General features: G+C 57.6%; 1 protein-coding gene across 1 annotated transcript in view; it reads left to right on the forward strand.

The window, feature by feature from the left end:
* The first annotated feature begins 3813 nt into the window (after nucleotides 1-3813).
* Nucleotides 3814-12371, forward strand: part of LOC144806268 (uncharacterized) — a 50740-nt gene continuing 42182 nt past the window's right edge. The window contains exon 1 of the mRNA XM_078672660.1: nucleotides 3814-3897. The gene's annotated coding sequence lies outside the window, so the exon portion shown is untranslated. The remainder of the gene's footprint in view (nucleotides 3898-12371) is intronic.

Consider the following 12371-nt stretch of genomic DNA (forward strand, 5'->3'; position numbering starts at 1 on the left):
TCCTGGAGGCTGAGTGCGTGGTTTTATGTGAGATGGAGCTCTAGCATGAGCTGAGCCTGTCTGCAGCTGTCGGGAACAACTCCCTAGGCTGTTTCAGGATAATGCCATACCATATACTCTTAAGTGCCTTATAATCCTCGCGGTTAAATAGCAACTTTGGTTTGGCTTTATCAAAACATGTCGTGTAAGGTGTCATACGATTTGGAATACCATCCCCTCGCCAGTTCTGGTGACGGGGATGGCATTCCACCCCTCTAGAGGGGTAAGACATGTTGCTTTACTGAAACGCGGTTAATTTCTCCAAAGACCTTAGATCCACAAAATGGATGCCTCTGCCACAGACAAATGTCTGGACCCCTGTAGCTGACCGAAACTCAGCCAAAGGGGTCCTGGACAAAGGGTTTCCTGTCACAGGAGGGTGTCACCGCCCTCCAGACAGGAGATAGTGGATTGTAGCAGGGAGGTTTGAAAGAAACCAGACACTGCCTGGGGCGCACAAGGCTGCCCCTTGCATAATCCGTCCAAACCGGTTCTGGGGCACTCCAGCCCTCGTGCCAGGGCGGCCTGGGTCAAAGGAAGGGGGTGTATCCACCCACTTCCTGGGTTCCACCCATAGGGGTGGACCTAGCAGGTAATCACGCCCCCCAGATTCGAATAAGAGTGGGAGCAGTGCCAATGCACATCAGATTTCCTGGAAGAAACATTTGAAACAAAATTCTGGACCCTTCGCCCTCCATCTCAACATGGAAGCCCGAAGAATCTCCCTTGTGGTCAAGGAGTGACCACCCTGCAGCAGAAGGCACCATCCAGCCCTCGACGTCTACTTAGTTGCAGTTCCCGCCGGAACTCGAGCGACTGAGATCGACGAGATCAAGCCTGCCTGCCTTCTAACAGCCCGATCCACAGTCCCTGCAAAGCTGAGACCCGTGGAGGCGACCGGAAGCGTGGGGCACGCCATCTTGAATTGACCACGAGACGCTGACCGTGCAGCCCACGAGTGACCCTCGAAGCTGTGCACCGGGGTTTTAGAAGCCCCCACCCTGAGCTGCTCCTGAGCCGAAGTTCAGCCCTCCACACTCGACGAGTGCTGCGTGGGGCCCTTTGGCTCTATTTGGCTCAACGCGTTGGCCCGGTCACTTGCCAGCTGGCTAGTGGTCCCTGTGCCGACGAACTAACTAAGAAGACTCGTGAATCTGGTTGCTCCAGATCCACACCAGCTTCCCTGAAAAGGAGCCCCGACTCTGACCTTCCTGGTCCGAGTGAGAAGCAATCTTCTGATCCCGCGTGGATTGCTCTTGCCAAGGCTTGTTTGCTCCAAACTTGAAGCCGACTGCACCGACGGTGAGAGCCTGCGTGGGACAGATCGTGACCTGCTCCTGGACGTCGCAGATGCCCCAGAGCCCACGTGACAGCGGAGAGAAGCTCCTCGACGACCACCTGATTGCGCCCGACATTGCCTGGTTCCGCCCTGGTTCCACCCTGGTCACTGCTGAGTGACCCAGACTCTGTCCCCTCTGCTTTCAGGTACTCTACAACTTGAGTCCACCCTTGGACTCCACCGGACACTTCATCTTTAACCCGCCTGCAGCCCTTTCAGCTTCAAGCACCAAGAGCCTGCGAGTCAGAACCCGACGCCACTTCGACCCTGTGCACCCACTTCCTGTGGGTGAGGTAACTTTGCTCCGCCGGTGTTCCCACACTGGTGCACACCTCTAGGGTCTGTGTGTTAAGTTTTGTTCCTCTAGGTTCAGCGGAAGTGTCCTTTAACTTTAACTTTACAACTTTTACGCACCATTGGTTAACATTGGTGCATGCGTGCGCTTTCCGCACATCTCCCGAATCCCGAGGGCCATTCCCGACTTCAGCATTGCTTGTCCTGACTGCTCCCAGCGATTCCCTAGGCCCTAGGCCTAACCACTGCTCGAGTGGCATCCCTTATACCACTTGTTTAGTATATGGTTTGAGTGGCCCCCTGCCCTCATCCATAATTGTGCAACTTTGTAAGTTTAAACAGTGCTTTTGATTTAACGCTTGTGCCCCTTTATTCATAAAGAATACTGGGGATTGTTTTTAGTAATAAATACATATATTTTTATAATATATACTTGTGTGGTGTCCTTTCATTTGGTACTACAGGATTGTATGTGGTAAAACAGCTCGCTTAACACGACCTCTTAAGTTAAGCCTTTAGGCTGCTTAGTCCATGCTACCCCTAGGATAGCTTGTCTAATAAGGTTGACTTACAACCAGACACCATAAGGGATTGTTTGGTCAGGTAGTAGGTGGTTCCAGAATTGGAAACATCCCCTACCAGGCCAACTTCTCACATACTGCGTCCATCGTAAACGTTTACGCCTTGATCCTCCCAAACAGTACCTTCGTTTATGATCCTGTGCTACTCCACCAATTTTTTCCCAACTTATTTTAATTGAATATATACATAAAACAATAATTCAGAAAACATTAGTCAGTACAGCCATATGGCAGCATGAAGAGTCTCGGAAGAAACAGTAGTGGAAGCGTATCGCAAAGTAGTAGCCCGAGTTTACAACTGTACAGCAGGTGATATATAACAAATGGAGGTACCACATCTGCACACTACTCTTCAAGCGCTGTTTGGTATGATCCCAGCTTAATTGACGTTTTAATGTTATAGACCTGTTCAAGATAAAAGTTATTGGTGACAGTGTTTCTTCCAATTATATAATAAAAAAGAAAAACTAAACCAATTTCTACACCCACCCCCCTCCCACCCCGTAGACTCAGCATCAATTCCAAGCAGTTAGTCGACCCATCCTAGTGCAACCTAATCATGGAAATCTAATCTTTCACACCGTAACAGTAACCATCATTGTACTATCTTAGGAATTAATTGTTTCATAGATATATTGCTTTATTTTTGTCAGTGCATCTTTGTTGAGAGAGGATGGTGGTTACTGTAAACAAAAAAACAAAGCCTGCAAGAGACCGATATCTTAATATTTTAGGAGACAGTTGTGCTCTTACACCAGAATCTCAAAACCTAATTAGAACCTACAATTCAGTCTTGTTCGAGGATATACAACCTTATTAAGTATAAGGAATAAGCCACAGGCACAGGAAAATTTAAATTAAGCTGTTCCTTCAATTGTCGCTTTGACACATGACCTATGCCGCATTGTCACTGATCTGGTGTATAAAACTCAATGGTATTTACCTCTGTTTACTTTGCTATCTAGCACATTATGGATTTGAAAAACTGCAAATAAATTATTTAAAAGAATAAATAAGCTGGCCAGTTTAATTGGAAAACTGACCAATATGCTCAGATATATTCATTAAAATACGGATATATTCATTGAAATAAAGGCTTTCATTTCCAGATGTCACCTTTCTGTAAATACACTTTAGTCCTTTACATCAGTGTTTGGAAGATGCTCATCTAAAGTGAAGCTATAAATACTTTTTTACAGCAGCAAGCGTGAGGCCCTGTACTTGAACTGTCTGACTGTTAAAAACATTCACGTCTGTGACATCTGAAATCCCAGGTCTTTACAGGCACCAATGCTTGTTTGTGTGAAATGTATTCACTCTTGGAGCCTGGAGGCGGTGGTTCTGTCAGCGGCCACCAGAGGGCGCTCCTCACCTGCTGATGAAACCCAATGAGCTGCACTACGTATGAAAAGGAGAAGGGTTTCCTCTTCCGGGTCAGCGGTGGCAGAGACAGCACGAGCAGCAAGTGCTGACATCACTTCATACCTGTGCTGTGTGTCCAGCCTGTTGCAGAGGAGGAAGAAGCCCTGTCTGTCTGTGCAGCGACCTTCATCTTCAGACCCTCAGAGACCCCCCCAGACCCCAGATTGCTGCCCCCCCCCCATCCCCAGGAGGAGGAGAGAGCCTGGACAGGTTTCTGCTCAGGTAGGAGAGCTGCCAACTCACTTGGCTGCAATTTATTAATCCATGGATCAGACCCCACCCCCCCTGCAATTCAGGAGAGCTGCTGAGGCTGAGTGGGGTGCAGAGGAGGAGAGGCCTGTCCAGGGGTGCAGAGGAGGAGAGGCCTGTCCAGGCGTGCAGAGGAGGAGGGGCCTGTCCAGGGGTGCTGAGGAGGTGAGGCCTGTCCAGGGGTGCAGAGGAGGTGAGGCCTGTCCAGGGGTCAGAGGAGGTGAGGCCTGTCCAGGGGTGCAGAGGAGGTGAGGCCTGTCCAGGGGTGCAGAGGAGGTGAGGCCTGTCCAGGGGTACAGAGGAGGTGAGGCCTGTCCAGGGGTGCAGAGGAGGTCAGGCCTGTCTAGGGGTGCGGAGGAGGTGAAGCCTGTCCCGGGGTGCAGAGGAGGTGAGGCCTGTCCAGGGGTGCAGCGGAGGAGAGGCCTGTCCAGGGGGGTGCTAAGGAGGAGAGGCCTGTCCAGGGGTGCAGAGGAGGAGGGGCCTGTCCAGGGGTGCTGAGGAGGTGAGGCCTGTCCAGGGGTGCGGAGGAGGTGAGGCCTGTCCAGGGGTGCAGAGGGGGTGATGCCTGTCCAGGGGTGCAAAGGAGGTGAGGCCTGTCCAGGGGTCAGGGGAGGTGAGGCCTGTCCAGAGGGGTGCAGAGGAGGTGAGGCCTGTCCAGGGGGGCAGGGGGGAGAGGCCTGTCCAGGGGTGCCGAGGAGGAGAGGCCTGTCCAGGAGTGCAGAGGAGGTGAGGCCAGTCCAGGGGTGTAGAGGAGGTGAGGCCTGTCCAGGGGAGCGCAGAGGAGGTGAGGCCTGTCCAGGGGTGCCGAGGAGGGGAGGCCTGTCCGGAGGAGGGGCAGAGGAGGAGAGGCCTGTCCAGGGGTGCATGGGGGAGAGGCCTGTCCAGGGGTGCAGAGGAGGAGAGGCTTGTCCTTGGGTGCAGAGGAGGTGAGGCCTGTCCAGGGGTGCAGAGGAGGGGAGGCCTGTCTAGAGGAGGGGCAGAGGAGGAGAGGTCTGTCCTGGGGTGCAGGGGGGAGAGGCCTGTCCAGAGGTGCCGAGGAGGAAAGGCCTGTCCAGGGGTGCAGAGGAGATGAGGCCAGTCCAGGGGAGTGCAGAGGAGGTGAGGCCTGTCCAGGGGAGTGAAGAGGAGGTGAGGCCTGTCCAGGGGTGCAGAGGAGAAGAGGCCTGTCCTGGGTTGCAGAGGAGGAGAGGCCTGTCCAGGGGTGCAGAGGAGGAGAGGCCTGTCCAGGGGGGCAGAGGAGGTGAGGCCAGTCCAGGGGAGTGCAGAGGAGGTGAGGCTGTCCAGGGGTGTAGAGGAGGTGAGGCCTGTCCACGGGTGCAGAGGAGGTGAGGCCTGTCCAGGGATGCAGAGGAGGCGAGGCCTGTCCAGGGGATCAGAGGAGGTGAGGCCTGTCCAGGGGTGCAGAGGAAGCGAGGCCTGTCCAGGGTGCAGAGGAGGTGAGGCCTGTCCAGAGTGCAGAGGAAGTGAGGCCTGTCCAGGGGTGCAGAGGACGAGAGGCTTGTTCAGGGGGTCAGAGGCGGTGAGGCCTGTCCAGGGTGCAGAAGAGGTGAGGCCTGTTCAGGGTGCAGAGGAGGAGAGGCCTGTCCAGGGGTGCAGAGGAGGTGAGGCCTGTCCAGGGATGCAGAGGAAGAGAGGCCTGTCCAGGGGTACAGAGGAAGAGAGGCCTGTCCAGGGGTGCAGAGGAGGTGAGGCCTGTCCAGGGGTGCAGAGGAAGACAGGACTGTCCAGGGGTGCAGATGAGGTGAGGCCTGTCCAGGGGTGCAAGGGGGGAGAGGCCTGTCCAGGGGGACATAAAGGAGGTGAGGCCTGTCCAGGGGTGAAGAGGAGTAAAGGTCTGTTCAGGGGGTCAGCGGAGGAGGAGAGGCCTGTCGAGAGGTGCAGAGGAGGAGAGACCTGTCCAGGGGTGCAGAGGAGGTGAGGCCTGTCCAGGGGAGTGCAGAGGAGGTGAGGCCTGCCATGGGGTGCAGAGGAGGTTAGGCCTGTCCAGGGGTGCAGAGGAGGTGAGGCCTGTCCAGGGTGCCTGTTGGAAAGGCGACCCCCGGGGGAGACAGAAGGTGTCTGACTGTCCGCCCCGAGACCCACCTCTCTGTAGGGAATAGGCCGAGCGCCGTAGGGAGGCCTCCTTGGCGAGGCTCCTCACCTACAATCGTCACAGTTGAGCAATCACACTACCTACAGAGGGACACCACACAGGAGGAATATTCACAAGAATCTTTATTTAAGCAATTAAGGCCAGTCCTTTGCAGGTTAGCAGGCAAGGATCGAGGGATCCGTAACGTCTTGGTTTCGGGGATAGGGGGTAGCGGGACAGTCTTGGCACCAACTGGTGCGTGGATAGTTCAAGGGGTCAGGCCGCGACAGCATCAGCAGGGCCTCGACGATGGTTCAGCTCGGTCAGGCCGCGACAGCGTCAGCAGGGCCTCGAAGGTGGTTCAGCTTGGTCAGGCCGCAACAGCGTCAGCAGGGCCTCGAAGATGGTTCAGTTCGGTCAGGCCGCGACAGCGTCAGCAGGGCCTCGAAGGTGGTTCAGCTTGGTCAGGCCGCGACAGCGTCAGCAGGGCCTCGAAGATGGTTCAGTTCGGTCAGGCCGCGACAGCATCAGCAGGGCCTCGAAGATGGTTCAGTTCGGTCAGGCCGCGACAGCGTCAGCAGGGCCTCGAAGGTGGTTCAGCTTAGTCAGGCCGCGACAGCGTCAGCAGGGCCTCGAAGGTTCCAGGTGCAAGAGTTTGGATCAGGATCAGCCGCGATAAGGTCAGCAGGGCTTCGACTCCAAGATACAACTGGAGTCTTAATCCAGGGCTGGCCCAGATATAGGACTGGAGTCCTTTGATGTCCGGACCCTCGCGCCTGGGGTTCAGAGGGGCCGGGATGAAGGTGTCCAGACACCCAGCAGGGGGGTGGAGCCAGCGCCCAGGGAGGCTGAAGGGCGATCGATACCAGGCGTCCGGGGACGGCTGGAGGCCCCTCGAAACTCCCCTCTTCCGGGTTCCGCCAAGTGGCCACTCTACCACCTGGGAGGATCTTGGTGCCTCGATGTCGGGGCTTCGCTGAGGCCGGGGCCAGGGATGGCTGCGGCCACGTGCTCGGGACGTAATGGGCCCAAGATGGAGTCGGGCCGGAAATGGTGGCCGGGCATGGTCGCCAGACCGGCGGTGTTGGCGAGAAGGGTCCGCCGGGGTCCCAGGGGGGAGAGCCGTGGGTTGCCAGGGGGCTGCTCTCGTCAAGGGTTCGTGTTCAGGGGGGTCGACAGCGGGTCGACGGAGGGCCGATGTCGTCCCAGGCCCGCCATGCGGGAGGGGTAGGACCACGCCACGAGGCCGAGTCCAACACACGTCCCCTCCAGCTGAAGTCGGGGAGAGTCACCCATCTTTCTGGGGATTCTCCTCGTCGAGGCGGAAGAATCGGGACAGGCCGTCAGCATTGGCGTGGTCGTCGCCAGGGCGATGCTCCACCGTGAAGTCCATCCCTTGGAGGGAGATGGACCAGCGCAGCAGCTTTGGGTTTTCGCCACGCATCTGCATCAGCCACCGCAGGGGCCGGTGGTCAGTCTGGACCCGGAAGAGGGTGCCGAAGAGGTAGGGCCTGAATTTCTTGAGGGCCCATACGACGGCGAAGGCCTCTCTTTCAATGGTGCTCCATCGCTGCTCTCTGGCCAGCAGCCGCCGGCTGATGAAGGCCACAGGATGGTCATTCCCCTCGGGGTCAATCTGGGATAGGACCGCCCCGATGCCGTGCTCCGAGGCGTCGGTCTGGACTACAAACTCCCGGCTGTAGTCAGGGGCTTGGAGCACAGGGCCGGTGCACATGGCTGTTTTCAAAGTCTCGAAGGCCACCAGACACGTGGGTGTCCATTGTACTTTTTGTGGCCGGTTCTTCGAGGTCAGTTCAGTGAGGGGCCCCACAATGCTCCCATAGTTCTTGATGAATCGCCGATAATATCCAGTGACCCCCAGGAAGGCCCGGACGGCTGTCTGGGTGACCGGGGGCTCCCAGGCCACGATGGCGTCAATCTTGGGTTGGAGGGGAGCCACGTGGCCGCTCCCCACTTGGTGTCCCAGGTAGGTCAGGGATCCTTGACCTATCTGGCACTTGCTGGCTTTCACAGTTAGTCCGGCCCGGCGGAGGGCCGTCAGGACCTCCCAGAGGTGCGTCAGGTGCTCGGCCCAGTGGAGGCTGTACACTGCAATGTCGTCTAGATAGGCGGTGCTGAATTCTTCTAGCCCCGCCAGCACTTTGTTCACCAGTCTCTGGAAGGTGGCTGGGGCGTTTTTCATGCCGAAGGGCATCACCTTGAATTGGAAGTGGCCATCGGGTGTGGAGAATGCCGACCGCTCCTGGGCGCCTGGAGTGAGGCCGATCTGCCAGTACCCGGCTGTGAGGTCGAAGGTACTGAGGTACTTGGCGGCTCCCAGGCAGTCGATTAGTTCATCGGCCCGGGGGATGGGATGTGCATCGGTTCTGGTAACAGCATTCAGTCCCCGGTAGTCGACACAAAACCTGAGTTCTGGAGGGGTGCCAGGTGCGGCGGCTTTGGGGACCAGGACCACTGGGCTTGCCCAGGGACTGTCGGAAGGGTTCGACCACCCCCAGGGCCAGCATCTTGGTAACTTCTGTCTGGATGCAGGCCCGAACTCGGTCGGGAACTCGGTAGGCCCGGTGTCGCACTGGCTGGCTGTCCCCGGTGTCCACATCGTGGACACACCACTGGGTCACCCCGGGGGTGAGGGAGAACAGGTCCGTAAATCGCCCCAACAGTTCTTGGCAGTCTCGGCGTTGCGCTGGGGTCAGGTCGGAGGAGAGAGAGATTCCCTCGACGGAGCCGTCTTTCTCGGCGCACCTTAGGAGGTTGGGTAGTCGTCTTCGGCCCCATCGTCTGTAGCTAGCAGCAGGCTCAGTTCCGTGCGGGCAAAATGAGGCTTGAGCCGGTTGGCGTGCAGAACCCGTAGGGGGTTTCGGTAGGACTCCATGTCCACGAGATAGGTGACAGGGCTCTTGCGCTCGATCACTTTGAAGGGGCCCGACCATTTGTCCTGGAGGGCACAAGGTTCGACCGGGGACATGACCCAGACCCGCTGGCCCGGCTCGAACTCGATGGATGAAGAGTTCTGGTCATACCAGCGTTTCATGTCCTCCTGACTGGCCTCAAGATTGGCCTCGGCAAGGGCCCGGAACTTCCGAGTCTGGCTTCGTAGGGTCAGGAGGTACCGGTAGACATCCGGCGGTGCGTCTTGGACTGTAGTTTCCCAGCATTCTTTGACCAGGCTGAGGGGACCTCGGACAGGGTGCCCGTACAAGAGTTCAAAGGGGCTGAAGCCCAGGGATTTTTGTGGTACCTCCCGATAGGCGAACAAGAGGCAGGGCAGCAGGACGTCCCATTTGCGGCGGAGGGGCTCTTCTAGGCCCTGGATCATCCCCTTGAGTGTCCGGTTAAACCGCTTCACAAGTCCATTCCCTTGGGGGTGATACGGGGTGGTGAATTTATACGTGACCCCGCACTGTTGCCACCAGGACCGCATATACTTTGATATAAAGTTTGTGCCCCGATCGCTCACGACTTCTCTGGGGAACCCCACTCTGGAGAAGATCTCCATCAGCTCTCGGCCCACCACGGGAGCCGTTATGGTTCATAGGGGGATGGCTTCGGGATAGCGGGTGGCATGGTCCACCAGGACGAGGATGAAGCGATGCCCTTGCGAGGTTCGGGGGTCCAGGGGCCCCACGATGTCTATCCCCACTCGTTCGAAGGGAGTGGTCACTACTGGAAAGGGTTGGAGCGGGGCCTTCACCTTCCCTCCGCTCTTTCCGCTGGCTTGGCATGTCGGGCAGGTGCGGCAGTGGTTATGCACATCGTTGCGCATCTTCGGCCAGTAGAAATGGGTCACCAGGCGGCTGTAAGTTTTGTCCTGCCCCAGGTGCCCGGCGAGGGGCACATCGTGTGCCAGGTTCAAAAGGAAGTCTCTGAATCGTAGGGGGACCACCAACACTCGGCTGGCCGCTAGCTCGGCAATTCTCTGTTCGCTGTATAGGAGGCCGTGGTCCCAGTAGACCCAGTGGGACCCCGAGGTGTCCCCGGTAGCTTGGGCGGTGGCTTGCTGTCGGGTCCCCTCGAGGGAGGGGCAGGCCTTCTGTTCCTGCCGGAATTGTTCTCGGGTGGGACCACCCTCTTGGCACCATTGGGCTAGTTCGGGGATGTCGCTGAGTGCGGCGCTGCCTTCTTGGTCATGCTCCGATGGCTCGGGCTCGGGGTCGGATTCGTAGTTGACTGTGGGCGGTGGGGGCGCGGGCCACTCTGGCTCTTCAGTCGGGGTGACCTCGGGTGCCGCCAGGGCCCGGGCAGTCATGGATCGGGTCGTCGCGCAGACCCACTCTGGTAGTCCCATCATTCCTAGATGCTCTCTCCGTTCGACTTGGGCCCAGGGAGAGCTCTTGAGGTCGTTTCCAAGGAGGCAGTCCACGGGGGCGTCGTCCCGGACGGTCACTTTGAGGGTGCCCGACACCCCCCCCAACTCAAAGGGGATTCGGGCCATCTGACACAGAGTTTCAGAGTTGTCGGCGGCCCTCACGGGGCATCGCACGTTTGGTATGATTTGTTCTGGGGTCACCAAGTGGCAGCGGACGGCCGTCACACTGGCTCCCGTGTCTCGGAGGGCTTCGGTCCGTCGTCCATTGATGTGGACCCACTGACGGTACTTTTGAGTGTTCCTCCGTAGCGGGGCCTGGGGGACCATGTCTCTTTCGCCCAGGCAGGCTAGGGCCATGGCGGCCGGTTCATACTCGGTCTGATCTTTGTTGTAGACCTCTTCGTCTTCTTCTCCCCCTTCCCCCAGGGCTGCAGCAGCGAACTGGCGGGTCGGAGGCCCGGTGGGGCCGGGGCGCTGGTTCATGGGGCAGGTAATGTTCGGGTGGGGCCCCGGCCGTGCTGGTGGGGGCCCTCTTCTGGTCAGGGATGGCAAAGTGTTCTTCTGGGGGGACCCCCGAGGCGGACTCCGGCCCGGGGCCGACGGGAAGTCTCGCCTCCTGTTCTGGCCTCCTCCCCCGCCACGCTGGCGGGGGTGCCCCTGGCCGTTCCGTCCCGGTTCTCCTATCGGGGTCCGGGGGACCCAGGTGCTCACCCATCGATCAGCCTCGACGGCGAGTTTTCGGGGCTCGGTCAGCTTACTGTCGAGGAGATGCTGCCTGAGCTCGACAAAGCAGTTGTTGGAGAGGTGCTCCCAAACGATGAGGTCGAACAGCTGCTCGTAGGTGGACACTTTGCTGCCCTTTATCCATCCTTCCAGGGCCCGGCTATAAAAGTTTACGTACTCCACCCACGTGGTACCGGGAATCTTTTTGCAGTCTCTGAACCTCTGTCGGTACATCTCGGGGGTGAGGCCATACCAGGTGAGCAGGGCGTCCTTCATGTGGTCATAGGAGGACATCACTTCCTCGGCCAGCTCTAGCAGGGTGTCTCTTCCTTCGCTGACGAATCTCCCCCACAAGCCAGCACCCCAATCTTTTCGCGGGATGCGGTGCGCGGTCATGGCAACTTCATACGCCTTGAACCATTGCTGGATATCGTCATTTTTGTAGTATTCCTTGACGATATCCTTGGGAATGTGGACCTTCGGGTCGGCAGGAGGTGGAGGGTTACGGATTACCGCGGCGCCAGCCTCTTCGATCTTGGCTTTGATCTCTAGTTCTTTGAGGCCCGCTCGTGTTCGTACGTGAGCTTTTTTTCGTCCAATTCTCTTTGCCTCCGCCTCTCTTCCAGATCTCCCTCTAATCGTAGTTGTTCAATGGCCATTTTCGTTGCTGCTAATTGAAGCTCTCCATCCAGCCGGAGTCGGGCGAGCTCTAGTTCATGGAGCCGACTCCTCTCTCGCTCACGGGCGTCTTCCTGGGAGAGGCCCGGTTCTTTGTTGGCGGTTCTTTCTTCCACTGGGGCTACGACTGTACTCAGGGGTACTTCTAGGACAATGTCCTCGTTGGCTTGGGGTGGGGTTGCTCCGGTCTCCACCCATATTTGTAATGCGTCTTTAAAATCGTCTTTTGTGCTTAGTCCGGTGGTAGCGATACCTAGGGTTTTGCAGAATTGTTTGAGTTCTTTATGGGTATACTCCTCTAATAGTTCTTTCTGGAATTCTGCGGTTGTTCCGGCTTCTTTAGTAGTCATCGTGGTTGTGGGTCTCTGTTAGTAGTGGCGAGTTACTCGCTGTACGATTTGCGCGGGCTCGGATCCCGTCGCTTGCCACCAATGTTGGAAAGGCGACCCCCGGGGGAGACAGAAGGTGTCTGACTGTCCGCCCTGAGACCCACCTCTCTGTAGGGAATAGGCCGAGCACCGTAGGGAGGCCTCCTTGGCGAGGCTCCTCACCTACAATCGTCACAGTTGAGCAATCACACTACCTACAGAGGGACACCACACAGGAGGAATATTCACAAGAATCTTTATATAAGCAATTAAGGCC

This window comes from Lissotriton helveticus, assembly GCF_964261635.1.
Source record: "Lissotriton helveticus chromosome 1_1 unlocalized genomic scaffold, aLisHel1.1 SUPER_1_unloc_59, whole genome shotgun sequence".
Taxonomy (NCBI): Eukaryota; Metazoa; Chordata; class Amphibia; order Caudata; family Salamandridae; genus Lissotriton; species Lissotriton helveticus.